Source organism: Balearica regulorum, chromosome 8 (genome assembly GCF_011004875.1).
Source record: "Balearica regulorum gibbericeps isolate bBalReg1 chromosome 8, bBalReg1.pri, whole genome shotgun sequence".
Lineage (NCBI taxonomy): Eukaryota > Metazoa > Chordata > Aves > Gruiformes > Gruidae > Balearica > Balearica regulorum.
In genome coordinates, this window is record NC_046191.1 from 16,059,944 (window position 1) to 16,077,280 (window position 17,337).

Consider the following 17,337-nt stretch of genomic DNA (forward strand, 5'->3'; position numbering starts at 1 on the left):
GCTCCACACTGCTCACAAGTGACCTCTGCCTTTCATGATTCTTCACTTTACATCCTGATGCAGTGTGGAGTTGAAAAGGTTGTTTTTCATCTCCAAATAGGAATTGTATGCCATCGGACCATTTTTTTCCCCAAAGAGTAAGCATCCCAGAAAAAGGTTGAATTAAGCAGATCAAAACAGAGAAGGGGGAGTCAAATTCAAACTTAAAGCAGTGCAACTTGAGAGTCTATTCAAAAGAACACTCACGTCAATGAGATTCTTCAAGCTAACTTGGATCATAAGATGAAGCCACTACTGTGTGCCCTAACAAAAACACACTAGATTGCATATGCACGTTTAAAATAGATTTAATCTATTAGATTTAAGCATTAAGAATGGTAGAATCATTTATTATCAAATTACTCCATGTTCCAAAGCAGAGACAACACTGTATCACTCAATGCACTGTTTTTATTTTGAACCTCTTCCTTCCTTCTAGCCATTGTGATACTACTGGTGACCAGTTTGAAAAGCTCTGTGGGCTCTGCATGTGCTTAACTTTACAAATGCTACAAAAACTGCATTGTCAGTTTTATTTTCATTTCCTGCATTCTTTCTGTACAGACAAGTAATCATTCACCAACAGGGGAATATTTTAGAATACATTTTAAAACTAGCAGACTGCTTTCCTCTGAGCCCATTAGTGCAATTTACTCAGTGCTGTCAGAAGTGTCTGGAAATGCACAGTAGCTGGAAAGAAATCCACAAAGCCCCTGACAGAAGGAGCTTTCACTCTGAAATGGAAACACACTGAGGATAAAGTTACAAAACTTGGCAGATGACCATAGGGATGGAAGGACAACATCACAGCATTGCAATCCCCACTCCCCAATTAGCTGGAAAATTAAAATAACAAAAATTTCACAGAAACATGAAAAAGAAAGAAGTGAAAATAGTCTTCAGAGCATTGACCTAGCAAAGATCTGAGTTCTGTATTTTCAGTCTGATCTAAATAATTAAGTTTTTTCCTCCCTTAGATCTTAGGATGTGAAAGTCTGGATACACCGTAGTGAGCAGTCTGCTGTTTATTACAGTTATACAAAACTATAATCTACTGTTGATCTATAATTAAGCTATAAAATGCAGATTCAAAAGGAGATTAAGACATTAACAGAAATTATAACAGAGATTTTCTTCATTATAATAGAGGTTGCCTTCACCACCACCCTCAAATAGCAAGGTCATAACAATTTGCAGTAATTAAACTGCAGAATTAAAAGCCTCATAACTTTTCACAACTTTTTAAAATATGTGTCTTGACAAAATGTATGTTGAAGTGTTCCTGCTACAACCAAACATAGCCGAGTAGTTTTATTGTAACATACTAAAGGAACAACTTGGTGGCAAGTTCTCACTCCTCCAGAAAAATTATGGATGCAAAAAGCATTCCTCATTTTGAGGCTCAGTGTGTCAAAGTGATAAGCTTGTTTTCAAAAGGCTATCTGTGCTGGCTTAAAAATGCATAAACATTAGGGCTTGGTTCAAAATATTCTGAAGTCAAAGGAAATCTATTAATTGCAACACCCTTGCTCTCACCATCAAATGAGATGAGATGTTTATTCAGCAGTTCTTTCAGATAAAGTGAACGTACAGAGTTCTCGGGTATTTCATTTGCTAAATGGACAGCTATAAGCTACACAAGAATACAAACAGCATGATTTACACAAAACCTTTTTGAATCATGCAGTTCTGTAAAATAATTCTCTTCAGTAGTTTATCAAAATGGCCAGCATTTCTAAAACTTCCAAAATTTCTCTGAACTACCAAACCACCAAAACGACCAAACCGAGCTATGGTAACACCACTCTACCTCTGAATCCATCAGTTACAGTTACTTTAGTGTGAGTTTAACCTTACAACTTCCCTTTCCCATTTGAGACCCCAATCAGTAAAGTCCCTTAGCCTTCTTCAGCATAGCTTATATAGAATCATAGAGTCATAGAATGGTTTGGGTTGGAAGGGACCTCAAAGATCACCTAGTTCCAGCCCCCCTGCTGCAGGCAGGGACACCCTCCACTAGACCACGTTGCCCAAAGCCTCACCCAACCTGGTCTTAAACACTTCCAGGGATGGGGCCTCCACAACCTCTCTGGGCAACCTGTTCCAGTGCCTCACCACTCTCACAGTAAAGAATTTCTTTCTAACTTCTAATCTAAATCGACCTTCCTTCAGCTTGAACCCATTACCCCTTGTCCTGTCACTACACTCCCTCATAAACAGTCCCTCTCCATCTCTCCCGTAGGCCCCCTTCAGGTACTGGAAAACCACAATTAGATCTCCCCAGAGCCTTCTTTTCTCCAGGCTGAACAATATCATAAACATAATTTTACAACATCTGTGTAGTAATACTGAAAGCATAAAATGTCCTGATCCTTCCAGTCTACCTTCAAAACAGAGTGCAAAACAGAGTCTGCATCACAGTTGTGAACCTGCATCTTTTGCTGGAGAGTATAAAAAGTGTGTTATCTTAAATAGTTGGAGTCTGGTCAGAAGATGACCCTTCAGTGCCAGCTCCGAGGCTCAGCCACGCGTGCCAGCACAGAGCCTCAGGAGCTTTGCAGTCTCAGTTCATGGGAGATTTTCTTTCAATTTTTCCTGATTTTGGACTTCACAGCTTTGGGCTGGGTTTTTTCATTTTTTATTATTACAAAAGGTCAATGAAATGATAAGTATATATCCCTGACTCAGAAAATGGGAAATTTATTAGAAGCTGTTAAGACGGTGGAAGTGTAACAATATAAGTGTTTCACAGGAATTAATCACTTCATACTCACAATTTAGAGATCAGAATTGGGCACAGAAGAAATTTTTGTTCTTTTTAGTGTTGTCTTGAAGCGATATTGCTTCTTTTTGCTCTCCCATTCATCTGTTTTCCAAAAGGAACCTTCACATCCTTGGCCAAATTTAAATCAATTTCAAAGCTTTCAAAGCTGAAGATTGATTTTCTCTTTAAAAAATGACCTCCAAAGTGTCTTTCATAGCACAGTACACACTGTTACTATGCGTTGGCTCATTCTCACCCTTCAAAAGCCCTTTTTAATACGATAACATATTTCAGACTGCTAGCAAAATGAGTAGTATAGAGTTTCACATTTGTGTTCTCAGTATTGAAAAAGAGGGACATCAAAGCAAGCAACACAATTAGAAGATTACAATAAAAGGGAAAATGCTTGAACCTTTTTCTTGTTCAGTAAAACACAGGAAATATATTGACAAGGCAAGTGAAAAGAAGCCATATGACTTACTTACAAAACAACAACATACATAAAATGCAGGGAACTTTAATAAACATAATTTAGCATTCATAATAGCAAGGAAAAATATTGGCAAAATAGCCCAACAAACCAAAGCAAAACCATGTTTTTATACAGTAAAATCTTAATTTCAGAAAATACATATCTGCACCACTTGCTGCTAAAAAAATCAGCTTTAATGTTCTTACTCTGTCAGCAAAAAGTATAGACAACGCATAGGTCTCATACTACTGTTCACCATGTCAGTAAGTGTTGATACCACCATAAATCTGTCAACAGGACAGCATATCACCAACTCTAGAACACAAAGTATTCCTAGTCCCTGATCACAGTATGTTCCACTGAACTCTGCTGAATGGAAACCCATCTCTATTGTAACTACCTACCTCAGCAACACCAACAATCATTCCACCTTCATTTAAAACAGCGTTGGAGTGATGTAAGCATTTTCAGCCTAGAAACGTACACTATATTAGAGTACATCGGCCACTCCAGCTCTGCAAGCGACAGCTGAGTGGCATGATACCTATTGCCTGTTGGAGGGCTGGACCCCTGTCACCTCAAATGGAGCATTCTCTTTAAAACAAACAGCTGAAGGACCCTTATTTCCTTTGTCTTGGGGACAATGAGCGCAGGAAGTCGTGCTGACTGTCAGACTGCCACACGCTAAGGGCCAATGCTCTTTGTGGTGAGACAGCCATGGCTGCTAATGAGCGAAACGGAGATGATAATGAGCAATAATGATAATTTGTAATAGTAATATAGAAGTCTGACATTAACAGTGTGGTTTTGGTAGGAAAAAAGTAAACAAGAGTTAGGAGAGAAATTGAGTTGTGGTACCTGTGGGAACGTTTTTGCTCTGCTTTTCACTTTGCAGAGCACCATCTATGCTCTTCATGACAGCCTGTCAACATACACCAACTTGTATCACAGGGTGGTTTAAATTGTATGTACCATACGCTAATCACTGCTGGAATTAAACTATTCCTTTCTTTTTCTATCATTCACTTCTCAAAAGATTTTTTTTCTCTAGCAAGAACTAGAGATCTTAGGGATCTATAAGATAGGACAATTTAACACTTTACATATATCAGCATAGTTGTCATAATCTAACAGAAAAAGCACTAATCCTTTCATGAAGCTGATATATTTGCAATGATTCGTTGTATTATAAATAGCCCTTGGGGAGAGATTTATGAAGGATCTTGGGGAAGAAAAAAAAAAAAAAAAAAAAGATATCTTTGGAAGGTTCCTCCTCACACATCAAATTCTCCCTCCCTTGCTTCAAGTTGGTAGCATTGGCTTGGTGTGAAAACAGCCTCAAGTTCAGAGATACAAAAACACAAATATGATTAAAATAATTTCTACAGACCTCTGTGTACTGCAAGAGCCACACCTTAGCCCCACATGAAGTCTGCCCCATTTCATATTTTACAGACCTACGATTCATAGATCTATTTCAGCATCTCTAGAGACGGACTGCGGTCATCTTACATGGGCCACAACAACTCTGAGGATTACATCATCCTGATTCACATGCTGCCACATAACGTTTTCTAGTTTAGCAACAAGGATGACGCTCCCACAGCAGCCTGAAATATAAATTGGCAGACATTAGCCTGCAGTTTCAGCATCTGATGTGCAAACATTAAACAAAAATCAGGCCTTGAATAAGCTACCAAGTGCACTCACAAGAAACGTCTACTCAAAGTCATCTTGACCATGAAAGAAAGCTGCTCTTACATGATCACCACATTGTTTATCACATTATACTGACAATTCCAGCTATGGATCAATTTCCTCAGCTCTACTGGGAATATTCATATGCTTGTGTGAGGGTTGGCAGACCTCTAATATGTTAATGACTGTGCCATATACTTCTACTCTGTGAAGAATAAATGATAGTCAGAAATATTGACAGTTGGCCTACAGTATCACTAAGAATACTGCAACGAACACTCAGTGCTAATAATATTTTACAAACAGCTGATAAAGCCAGCCAGAAACTCCAGCAGCTACAAAACTCTTCAGCAAAAACACGCTTTTGTCCTCACAGCTTAGTATTTGGGGCTCAATGGAATACCACTGATTTGAAAATATTTTTGCAAATGAAAACAGGAGAAAAATCAGTAGTTTCAAAAGGATATGAGTCCTCAAAAACTTCTCTAACTGGAATTGACCCCATTTATAAAAATTCCTTTAAGAGATTGGATTGGCTCCAAACCCTCTGTGTCACACTGGTTTTATCCATTGTAGGGGATCTAAATAGAGTCACTATCTTCATCAGTAACGAGATCAGACTCCAGTATCCTACTATAGGAACATTTTGTGTATATACTGCTCACCTGTAGAGAAATACAGCATGTTGTCAGAAAGCCTAGAAAAAGTGCATGCCTTAAATATTGACCCTAAATTGAATACTATGAATACCCAAAACAAGAAAGAAAAATGAAGTCCATCAGACCTTATACACACTAGCTTTAATTTTTGCTTAAAAGAACAAAGCATGTGAATAGCCTACCAAAAAGTAATTTTCCAGGATATGCTTGAACTCATAGGATCAGAATAATGTACCTTCTGAATGATAACTATGGCATTACTGATGTAACCCTGTAGTATTGAACAGTTTATTTACTGAGTAGTCATACATTGCCTCTGAACTACAGAGACCATACTGACAACGGCATCATAGCTTTTAATGTAGTTTAAAATAACTCCAAAATCTGGGGAGATAACTACCCTAACCATGCCTATTTGCCTTCATGACTTTAATCACAGCAGCAGCACAGTTCCAAGTTTGAAACAGTATCACAGTTAGTCCTGTCCTCATCCATCTTGGTCAACTCCCAAAAAGAAACACTTAAAAGCAATTGGCTCCAGAGTGTGTGTTTGGATTTGTTGTTTTTTTGTTTTGTTTTTAAAAAAGTCATTGCATGTTGGTTAAGAGCTATGCTTGAGAAATGTACTGAAATAAAAGTCCTCAGGCAGAGGCTAGAGCAGTGGGATGTTCAATTCTTTTAGCAGGGCTCAATTTTATTTTTCATTGCTTTAATCTTATATTTTTTAACAGTGCATTCTCAATTAAGCAGAAAAGCATAAACTTACAGGCAAATACATGCTGGCTGCAAAGTTAACTGGTTTTCAAATATTCAAAAGAAACAAAAACATTAATTTCTTATTATGTTATATTAATAGACACCACCACCACCCAAAATAGAACATGACTGAAGTGATACACACACACTTTTTTTTTTTTTAATCATCATATTATCTAAGGCTGAAAATTACAATGTTTGTTGTTTTGTCCTTCTTACTCTCTCAGACATATCACACTCTTCATACTACAGAAGAATTTTTTGTAGCCAGGGAGTATTATATTTACCTGATAACCACAGATAAGGAAAAAAAGAAATGCACCAAATGCATTTACAAATATACAAAGGTATGGAAAAGTTACAACACACCTATTAACCAGAGGAATAAAACTTTCAGTTTGAACACACTTTCAGTGTGTTTTAATGTGAAGTGTTAGTACAAATGAGAATGAAGGAGAAGAACACTGATAATCCAAACAGAAAGAAATGGAGAATAAGCTGAGATTCATAGTTGGTTATTGATCCAGGACTCCAAATATTATTTCACAAATATGAAACTTCTTCCCAATTTTTTATGCTCCTTTGATTGCTTGAAGGAAGAAAGAGCTTTTCTCCATGAAATTTCCAAGTTCCATCATTTGGAAGAAATGTACATAAAGTACAAAATTTGTCTCAAGCCCATAGTATAAATGAGATCAAGCCATATGTAACAGGATCTTCTCTGTAACCCAGTGAAGTAAATATAGACGTTTCTACTGACTTTTGAGGACTTTATATCATAGTGTTTCAGTTCCAGAACAGCCCTGCTGGTGGCACAGTTCAGGAATATAATTAAGACACAGACTCCTTTGGTAATAAGACCAACCCGTGTCTCATCCAGGTCAAAACTACAGTCCATTTAAATCAAACCTTCATCACAATAGAGATTACAGCTAAAAACAACTGAGTTGTCTCTGAATTTCTCTCTTTCTTGACAAAGATTACAAGCTTCAGGTATCACTTTCAGAACTGCTAGGCTGTCTAGAGGCAGTGCTTCATATTTCATAGCTCATGTAGGATACACAGGTTCAGAAACAGGGATTACTGTCCAGGTGATAAATAGATATATTGCCACAGAAAAAAAAAACTTCATGCTGCTCTCCAGAGGCATCTTTTGTCTAGTTAATGGATCAAGATTTACTGTATCCAGAAGATGCTCCTGAATCTAGTTCTCTACTATAAGGAAAGATAAACTGCGAGCTCAAGGATGGATGAGAAAGTGTACAAAAATGGAGAAAAGAGCAGAAATCCTGGAAAAATAACTCATTCCAAAATATGTGTGATGCACAGAATGCATAAGCTTTCAAACTGAAGGTAATGTATTTCAATTAACACCATCTGCAATAGAGATCGGGGGGGGGGGGGCGCGAACCGAAAAAAACTTAGCAGCAGCACGTGGCAAGATGATATACCAAATTCTTCTGCATATAAATTACTGATAAGAGTGCAAAATGTTTATTTATCATGGATTTAAGTGACAAGATTACATATTGCAGAATAAACAGTCATACCAGGACCTCCCACTGATAGAAACAGATTTAAAATAATTCTGCAGTAGAAGTAGCAAAATGAAATCACTTACTGTTAGTGTTGCATTGCTGAAACTGTCTGAAGAGTCAGCCCTCTGGAAACAGATTTTTCTATCAATAATTGATAGCCGATACAGTTTCAGGCAGCGCTGGTACACCAGGGAAAGACATGCAGCAGCAGCTCCTTCCCATTTAGCCTATCCCTAAGCACTTTTTAGATCTCTTTCTTAACCCTTTCTAGGTATTTTCTCCCTGTGTTTTGGGTGAAAAGAGAAAGGCTTGATACATGTTATAAGAAAAGAATGCATTATTTCCAACTTTACTTAGAGCATGACAAGAGCTGTGGGAAGAAAGTCAGTAGGATTTAGACATAACAATAAGCTAAAGAGAAGTAAAATCTAAAACCAGAAAATGACTCAGTGACTGGGAAGGAGTTATACCAGAGACATGAGGTACTGTTACCAGAACAATGATTTCTCCAAATGTAGAATTAGGAGGTCAAGACCACAATAACATAAAATAGTAGCAGAGAAGTAAACTAAAGAAGATTAATAGTTCATAATTTGCTATAAGAAAAACGGTTATGATTCTCTTCCAGTCTTGGACCAATGACATTCAGGTTTTGAAATCAAACCTATTTGTTTTCGCTGAGGCCAGGATTAGAACCTTATAGAGCAATTTTTAAACTAAATGAAATCTTAAGTGGAGTGATGGAAAGAGAAACATTACTTTGTTTCCTGGGATAACTCTTTCCATAGTATTCTGAAACCATTCACACTTCTTAAATTTGGAGGTTTTCTTTTACAATGTCAATTTATATCAATGAAAAATTGTTTTCTGACATCACAAGATGACATTTCTTTGTCATATTATTTTTCTTTTTCATTACGAAAATATTGGTCTGATCTGACAGCTCAGTACATTTTAATAAGGGTGGACTGTGGATCACAGAGGCTGTCTGAAAATAAAAGGTTTGGAAAATTCTTTTGTTCAAATGGGTTATTTCTCCTCACAAGAAAAGAAAAAAAAAGCACAAAAAAAACCCCAAAACAAACAAACAAACAACCCCACAGACTCTGGAGAAATCAACTGCACTCCATTCTCGTGTCAGTTTTACAGCACTCAGGCCCATTGCATGTGCCAGACCAACTGCACCACTGCTGTCACACCTGTCCTACAAAGTCTTGTGGAAAGCCAGATTCTAGCGAGATGGAGAAGGATATATTCACATAAAGGGTTTGTAGTCCTACTCGCTGTAGTGCCATCCTTCTGGAATCACATACAGGTATAACGAAGCTGGGAGCCAAACATGCAAAGGCTACAATATACATAAAAGACATTTCCTCTTACTTCCTACCCTCTTAGTTTACAAATTGTAAGAGTAGACGTTCTCTCTGAGCCACAGAGAATGTCTCTCTTGCTTGCACATCAAGTGAAATAGAAAATCAAACAGATGTGTGTATTTCCACCATAAGTACAAAGAAATAAGGCTCTGAAAATTCAATAGCTCTACCACAGTTTGTTGCCGTTTTCCCCAGTTTGTAAGAAGTATAGTTCTCCTTTTCACACAAATCTGTAGGGAATAATGCTACAATGAAATCCCACAGACAATATTGCAAGCACATTTATTCCTCAAATATAAAGGCATAAGAGTGGATTCATCTGTATGAATGTAGACCCCTACAATGTAGATTTTGAGCTGGTTTCTCTGGGCTGCCTTCACAGCCAGCCCTAGACAGCATAGGCAGCTGTAGGTATCCGGATTGTAGATGTATAAACATCGGTGAGATGAATCCCATCCAAGCTGGTCAGCATGAAAATCTTGCTCTACTTAAAATAAACAAAAATGACCAAACAAACAAGGAAAAAAAAAAAAACCACCACCACACCAAGGATTAAGGCCTCTGCTTGTGCCATGATTAGACAGGTACATGTTCCAAAATTGAAGAAGAGGTGAATTCAAGGACTTTGAAACAGTGGGAAACTATAGGAGGTAACTCAGAGCAACCAACTGACACAATTTCCTGTGGAAGCACAGAATTGGGAGTGAAACTTGGACAGCTCTCCTGGAGTCTCTTCCCACAGACAACTTTTCCCCGTGGCTCCTCATACTGTCTTGGTTCCAATTTTCTTACATCCAGCTGTTGCAGAGAGTCAGCCTCAACTGGACCATGAATCTATTATCCTCAAACAGCTGGAACAGCATTATGCATGCATGTCCCACAACTGACTGAGAGGTATTTCTTCTTTATCAATGACCCTAAATGGTGTGCTGACTATCTGCATCAGACATTCTCAAACATCCACTCACAAGAATATATTTTTTTTATTTTCATTTCTCACAAATTTTATTTCATTTTCTTAGAAAATAGCAAAGACTTGCTTTCTATATGCGTTTGTATTCCATGTATTTGTGCTGCTTTTGGCAGAAAGGCCACAATGTTCTTTCATTTTCTCTTCATACCTAGAGGCAACAGAGGAAAGTAAAATATAGGCTTTTTTAAATGACTGCTTTGGGTCGTTAACTGCATCATTTCTCAACTGGTGTCCAGAATTTCAAATCTAACTCTGTATTGTTCCCTTACTTTTCTTCTATTACTGCATTTGTGGATGCTGCTCTGGGTCAGTAAAGATTCCCAACTCTACTGAAGATCTTGCAACAGTCCAAAACAGCACTGATTCCTGCCTCGTCATGCAGTAACACTTTATTTTACCTACTGAATATATCCTCTCCATCCTCAGAAACATTATTTTCAGTAAATGCTTCCATTTTTAAAATGGTACAAAATGTACCAAAGTCATGTTCTCACATCACTCTTGTTCATTTTTAAGCAAAAAATATTTTATTCAAATTAATGCCTAATTGTTAATGCTCACTAGTAATTTACAGTCTTTCAAAGACTTCAGGTTGACATAAAAAGTTAGGATATAATATTATATCCCTCTAAAAAGCCACATGATATAAAATGTCATAAAGAGAGTGGGTTTTCCTGGGTGAATAAATTGCACATCTTTCAGATCTCTCCCATCAATAATTCATACGAAGTGTTTTAGCACATTTCTCCCACCCCCCACCCCACCAAGATAAGCTTGGAAGGCTAAAACAACATAACAAATTCATAGAAATTTCATGTTCAATGAACACTAAACACATGACAACCACCCACAAAAGCAAAGAGAATGCAGACTTCCATCACTTAGCTCTATTCTGTATTTTTCAAGAAAAGTCCATTCTGAGCAAGCAGATAAGAGCAATTTATCCATCAAAACTCCTAATCTTTTGCCTTGTCAGTCCACTCTTTTTTTTGTGTTCATAAACAGTATCTAGATCTTTGCCTCTTCACCTGCGTTAATTCAATATTAAGCATCTGATTTCATTTTCTCATGCTATACTCCAATGCTTCCACTGCACCCTATAGGGATATTACTGTGCTGGTTTTCAAGTGCTAAAAATAAAACAAACACATGTCAACTCAAGGACAAAGTTGGAAGGAAACATACTTTAATGTAACCAAAGAAGAATATATTTAGCATTTTGCTACTAAGCAAGGATGAAAATAAACTCGTCAACACATCGCTTTGTCTAACTGTGAAGCCCACACCCCACTCAAATCTTTCTGTAGCATTTATTATACATAAAAAGTGGATTTAGTCTTTCTTTCTTTCTTCTTAAGAGCAAGTGTTGGTAATCTGTCACTACTGCTGGCCAGAAGGGGCTTCTGAAATGAAGCGTAAAGCACTTCCATCATTTTAGACAGTCAGTTTTTCTATCAATTAACAGTAATGTAGCCATCTAAGGTGCATTTGAGCAGTAGTGCATACTAGACTTCAATCTGGAATCCTTCCAAAACCAAATACAAGCATAAGTGGGAACTGGCATGCCACTTATGCCACAGAAAGGAAAGTGAAAAGGGAGTACTAAATCAGAATACTGTTTTCTTTTGTATTTCTTTCATTATTATTGTTAATTTGGGCTCTCCATAAAGCAGCACTGTTTCGGTGTCCCCAGAGATGAATGCTGATCAAAAAAACACGTGATAATATTGTTAAATATTGCCTTTGAAGCAAAGATATTTTGTAAATGAATAACTATATTTTTAATATTTTGAATTATTTGAACTTATGTTTTTAACATTTGTAAGGGAAATATTACAACTATATACATTAGTCTTCATTTTGGAGATCTATATTCAGATTAAAACTGATACTGAAGGCAAGAACCATTATGCCAGCTGTATTTAGTCCTTTAAAACATAAACCCAAAAATTTATTCTATTATGTTAGAGCTTGTTTCCTGGTCTATGGAATTCAAGACAAGATAAAAAATGTCAATAAATGAGTATAAATGAATGTGGTGCTAATTTAAAACTATTTTGTACCGCTGTATAAACATTTAAGAGAGAAGGCAAGAAAAAACATCGGGAAGAAGCAAAAAGCAAAGACTTTAACCCCTACAGAATCTGAAGGTTCCTTATCCACCACGACAAAGAAGAGTATCCAATAGACTGAGGCGCTATGGAACCTCCTGGTCTGAAAGAGTTTCTGGGTCCAAGACGGATGCTACTGTGGAACAGTAAGATTTGCTCTAATACTGAAGCAGACAGCCTTTGAACCTATTGGGTATGTCACGTTTTTTCTCCATATCCATTCTCAATTACAGCTGATACTCTTAACCATCAGTGTAGTAAACATCAACAAATTCCATTCTAAATTTAAAATACATTAGTATTTTAAATATTTAATGTTAAAAAGCCTCATTGGTTCCAGTAAACTTTAAAGGAAGCTTGCAGTGTCTGCAAAAGGAGTAGCTGCAAAGTACCATTCTGGCAGGGTTTTCGGTAAGCATTAATGGAGCTCTAAAGAGCTTCCTCAAGCTTAATAAGGGCCATTTGAATCCTTCTACTGGAAGTCAAATGACCCCAATTAACTTCCTAGGTTTGTAGAAAATAAAAGTGAATCTGAGGCTAAATATTCCAAAGTTCACAAGGGAAAACCAAAATTCAGCTAATATCCTCCAAAATGTATGTTGTGGTACTTGCAATGAATTTTCTTAACTTTGATAGTTTGTGCACATCTTTCCAAATGAAATCCATTCCCGCTATCTTCATACAGACTCTAGCCGCCTTCTAGGAAAATACTACTATTCCCTCCCCTCCTCAGATCATTATAGAGTCACCGTGTTAACTCTGGGTGATGGAAATACCTCATCAAAAAGTAGAAGACTGACAAGCATTCATCTTTTTCTTCAGGGACTGATACAAAGTATATCAATACAATTCAGTGTCTTTATGATTTAGAATTGGCCAAAAGTCATACACTTCAAGGTACTAACAACATTCAAAATTTTCTGAAGGTTTGCAGAAGCTTACGGATATGAGATATAAGCATTGCTGATTTCAATAAGCTGTCTTTACACTGCTAAAATCATAGCACAAAACCCAAAAAACTTCAGTGACACACATATAAAAAAATTATGTTGCAACACATTGTCATGCTCATTTTTTAAGACAAGACAGAAGCTTTATAAAAGTAGATGCAAGGTACCTTGGGCAATGTTAGCAATTTCTCTATTTCAGACATTAAGATTTCATTTCAATTTTCTTGGTTTCCTAAGGATTTCCATACTTAATAATGTGTTCTCAATTCATATGAGACATCTGCAAGTATCTATTAAATGCAAAAATACTCCTTAATACAAGATTAAAACATAGGGAAGACAAAAGAAAAAAACATAGAACATTAGAAAATGTGGAAGTTCAAGAAATGACTCATTTGCCATATGTATCCTACAGAGATTTTTAAAACTTATAATAAATATTCACAGATGGAGATTCAAATCAAGAAATCATATTTCAGTCTTTCCTGATGCTGATGATTCAGAGCAAGCACATTTGGAAGTCAGCATTAGCCTGCCACATTTCACCTTCACAAATATATTTATGGCTTCCATTATCAACATAAAGTATAACAAGATCTTAGAAAAAATCCTAACTACACAAAAAATTGCAAGATGGTTTAGCATCTAACTGCTTATTGACCAATTCATCTCCTAGTTCTTCAGACTTGTCCTCAACTTAATCTACGCTGCCAATTTAACACTGTCAGCTTTGGAAGACAACAGGAACAAACCCTTATTTGATTGCAAACCTGAGCCTCAGATTACTAAAATGATTGCTAGATTACTGGAATAATTACCTAATAACTGCTGACAGGCTTGATCTCCTGGCCTCTTCTGACACTTCCAAATTGGTGAGCAGATCCCTTCAGAAGCACATGGAATGTATCCAAATCATCAGAAATATAGAAAGGGGGTGTTTTTCTAAAAATAAAAAAATAAATAAATAAATAGACAACCATTGTTCTATACTTTCATGCATAATACTGCTGATACCTACAGGTAAAAACACATTGTTTCCTCATGAAAGAAATTCCATATTCTGTATGAAATAGCTCATGTGATTTTCTGAACCTTTGTAACATGTCTTCAGAGAATTTGGCTTCAAAAATAATACTTCCATATGTCAGTGTAGACATTACATTTCCTCACCATGTAGGAACCCCCGTGACTTAATAACTGCTTCCATCATTTTTTGTTCAAAGTAGCATTGACATACATCCTATTTCTATTAAAAACTACATCCTAGTACTTAAAACGGGCAAAAGCTTCTATTGATGCCAAGTCACTGCATATTTTGAGATAATCTAGAATTTGGGGGACAAGCAATTCCTACACAGAAAAATGCTTCTAGTCTTTCAATTGTGAAAACAACCAGCAGGATTTCTCCGAGTATTATTTAAATAGGTACCAACACCCTGGTACATAAAATTAATGTATTTAGGCAGAAAAGTATACTGAAGGGGGTGTGCGGGGTGCTTGGTTGGTTTAGGGGTTTTTTTAAGAAGGAATAATGTCTAATTTTGGTACTCAAACTGCAAATACATAAGAAAGGCACAAAAGTGATCAATACTGAGACCTTAAGTCAGTTTCACAGAGTTCAGCAGTACGTTCAAATTCCAACAGCAATTGCTTTTCCCTTTTGCTTGCAATTATGTGTAGATTCAACAGCAGAAATTCAAAAAGATGCCGCAGATTATGGACTTTCAACTAAACACAGAAAGCACAGGAAGGTATTTGACTTGCATCTCCAGAGATTTAACTTGTTCTACATTTTAGCCTCCACTGGGTACCACTGCCAACAGACGATCCCATTTTAACCTTAACTGGCTCCGAAGAGACCGGGCCGTACGTGCGATACGACCTGCACGGATGATGGACTTCGCATGCAAAATTCGGGGAGGGAGCAGGAGTAAGAAAAAATTAATATAGTTAATCCTGAAACGCCTCCTTGTTCGTTACTCCTCGCACTGCGTCACGCACGCCGTTATCCTCCCGTCTCGCCGCGAGGGCTGCCCGCTGCATTCAGGAAACTTCCCGAGGGGCCGCTGCCCCCCGGCACCGCGCCGTCCCGACCGCACCTGCGCCGCAGCTCCGCGCCCGGGGCCCGCCGCCGCCCCAGGTGAGGGCTGCGGGGCCGGGGGCTCTGCGGATAGCACTTCTCCGCAGCCCGCACGCCCTCGGGCCGGGCACCCGAGAAGCAGCGGGGGTTGGCGGCCCTTCCCCGCGCTCCCAACCCGGAGCATCGCCCCGAGCCGGCACGGATCGAGGAGACACCCGCACCCCCGGGCTGCCCAGCACCCCTGCCCGCTCCCCGGCACCCGCAGCCCCCAGGCTGGGCAGGGCTGCCCTTCCCCGCCGCCCCTCCTTCGCGGGCGGCGATGCTGAATCACCGTGGGCAGCCGCTCCGCCGCCTCTCCCCGGGGACGGCGCCCCCGCGCCCCCCGCGGACGGCAGCCTGTCCCCCGCAGGCGCGGGGAGGCGGCGGGCCGAGGGGCGGCGGGTGAGGCGAAGTGCGGGCGGAGAGGGCGGGCGCCCCGCCGCTCCCTCACTGTTACCTGTCAGGGCGGGTGGCGGGAGGTCCCCGAGCAACTCCGGTCCTCCCGGGAGGCGCGGGGGTGCAGCGGGGCCAGGCCGGGCAGAGCGTGCTGCACCTCACGGACGGCGCGGCGGGGCTCTCCCGGGCGGCAGCATCCGAGCCGGCGCCTGCCGAGCCGGGCACTAGCGGGAGGAGGAGCGGGAGGTTACGGCGGGGAGCCGGGAGAAACCATTCCCCACGAGGGGGCACCGCCGGTGGCCGACCAGGCGGGGCGGGGAGGACGGGCCCTCCCACACAGGTACGTGCGAGGACAGCGCCTGAGGAGAGTGGGCGGTGGCCGCGGAGCGGGGCAGGCGGCGCCGGGGGCGGGGGCCAGCCCCACCGAGCCCGCCGGTCTCCCCCCTCCTCGCGGTGGGAGCGGCCCGCGCTGCCTGCCGGCCCGAGGACGCGAGCAGAGGACCTAGCAACCGCGCGGGCAGGGTCTCACCAGCCCGGGCCAGCGAGCGGCCGCCGTGAGGCGCGGGGCGCGCTCCCCTCAGGGCCGGGCGCGGCCGCCTCCCTGCCGCCCCTCCGAGCCGCGCCTCCCGGCCGCCGCGGGGCGAGGGGACCCCGGGGCTTGGCTCCGGCTGACGGGAGAACTGCCGTAGCCGGGAGGGGCGCAGGCCGGGGCAGCGCGGGTCGGGCACTGCCCCCCCTGGCCTGGGAGGGCTGCGGGAGCACCGGGGGGACACCGCTGTGAGGTGCGGGGAGCCTCCCCGGGCGCCCCCGGGACTCGGCGGCGGGTGGCGCCGGGGCAGGTGGCACGGCGAGAGTGCGGCCCCCGGTTCTTTGCGGACAGCCTGCCGCTTCGGTGGGGCCTGCCGTCCCCTGCGAAATCCCTGCGTCTGTGCCGAGTTGTGAGCCTTGTCAAACCATTTTTTCCCCTTCGGTCTTAGAACCGATGTTTTTCCTCCTGTGTGCATAACTCCTGTTTGCCACTCTGGAAAGGCCGTTGTCCTGTAATACTTTGCATCCAAGCATAAGGCATGGGACCTAATCAGATAAATGCATTAAAGATTAAAAAAATGGAGAAACATTTGTCAAATGAAGATTTTAAAGAACGTTATCAAAAGAATAAAACACTTCCCAAAAAAAAAAAAATTTTTTTTTTTTTTTTGAGATTAAATAAAAGCCCAACTGAAATGTAATCCATTATCTCAACAGATTATGTAGTATCCTCTTTGTTTATCAAGGTTAGGAGCCAGATTCACAAGCAGTGGAAATCATCATGGCACTGGATTATTTAGGCTGATTTATGTTTGCTGTGGAACTAGCTGTAATCTTTTATTGACTTATTCTGGTTGCTAATGTTTGGGGGTTTTTCTGTTTTATCAATTAATTAACTTACTTTAGTCATACTGATACATTCTTACATCACATATTCCTCACTACTGCATACCTTTAAAAT

The 17,337-nt window shown here is 40.4% G+C and overlaps 1 protein-coding gene across 9 annotated transcripts in view; it reads right to left on the minus strand.

Moving 5' to 3' along the window:
- TTLL7 (tubulin tyrosine ligase like 7) overlaps positions 1–16,169 on the minus strand; it is a 77,295-nt gene extending 61,126 nt beyond the window's left edge. For 2 of the 9 annotated variants that reach the window (XR_012836524.1, XM_075759786.1), the window contains exons 1-2: positions 15,910–16,169; positions 14,152–14,275 (exon numbers count right to left, since the gene is read on the minus strand). The gene's annotated coding sequence lies outside the window, so the exon portion shown is untranslated. Of the gene's footprint in view, positions 1–8,009; positions 8,209–14,151; positions 14,276–15,909 lie in introns of those variants that run through there. The other 7 variants (XM_075759792.1, XM_075759787.1, XM_075759788.1 and 4 more) reach the window with 7 other exon arrangements.
- Positions 16,170–17,337: the final 1,168 nt, after the last annotated feature.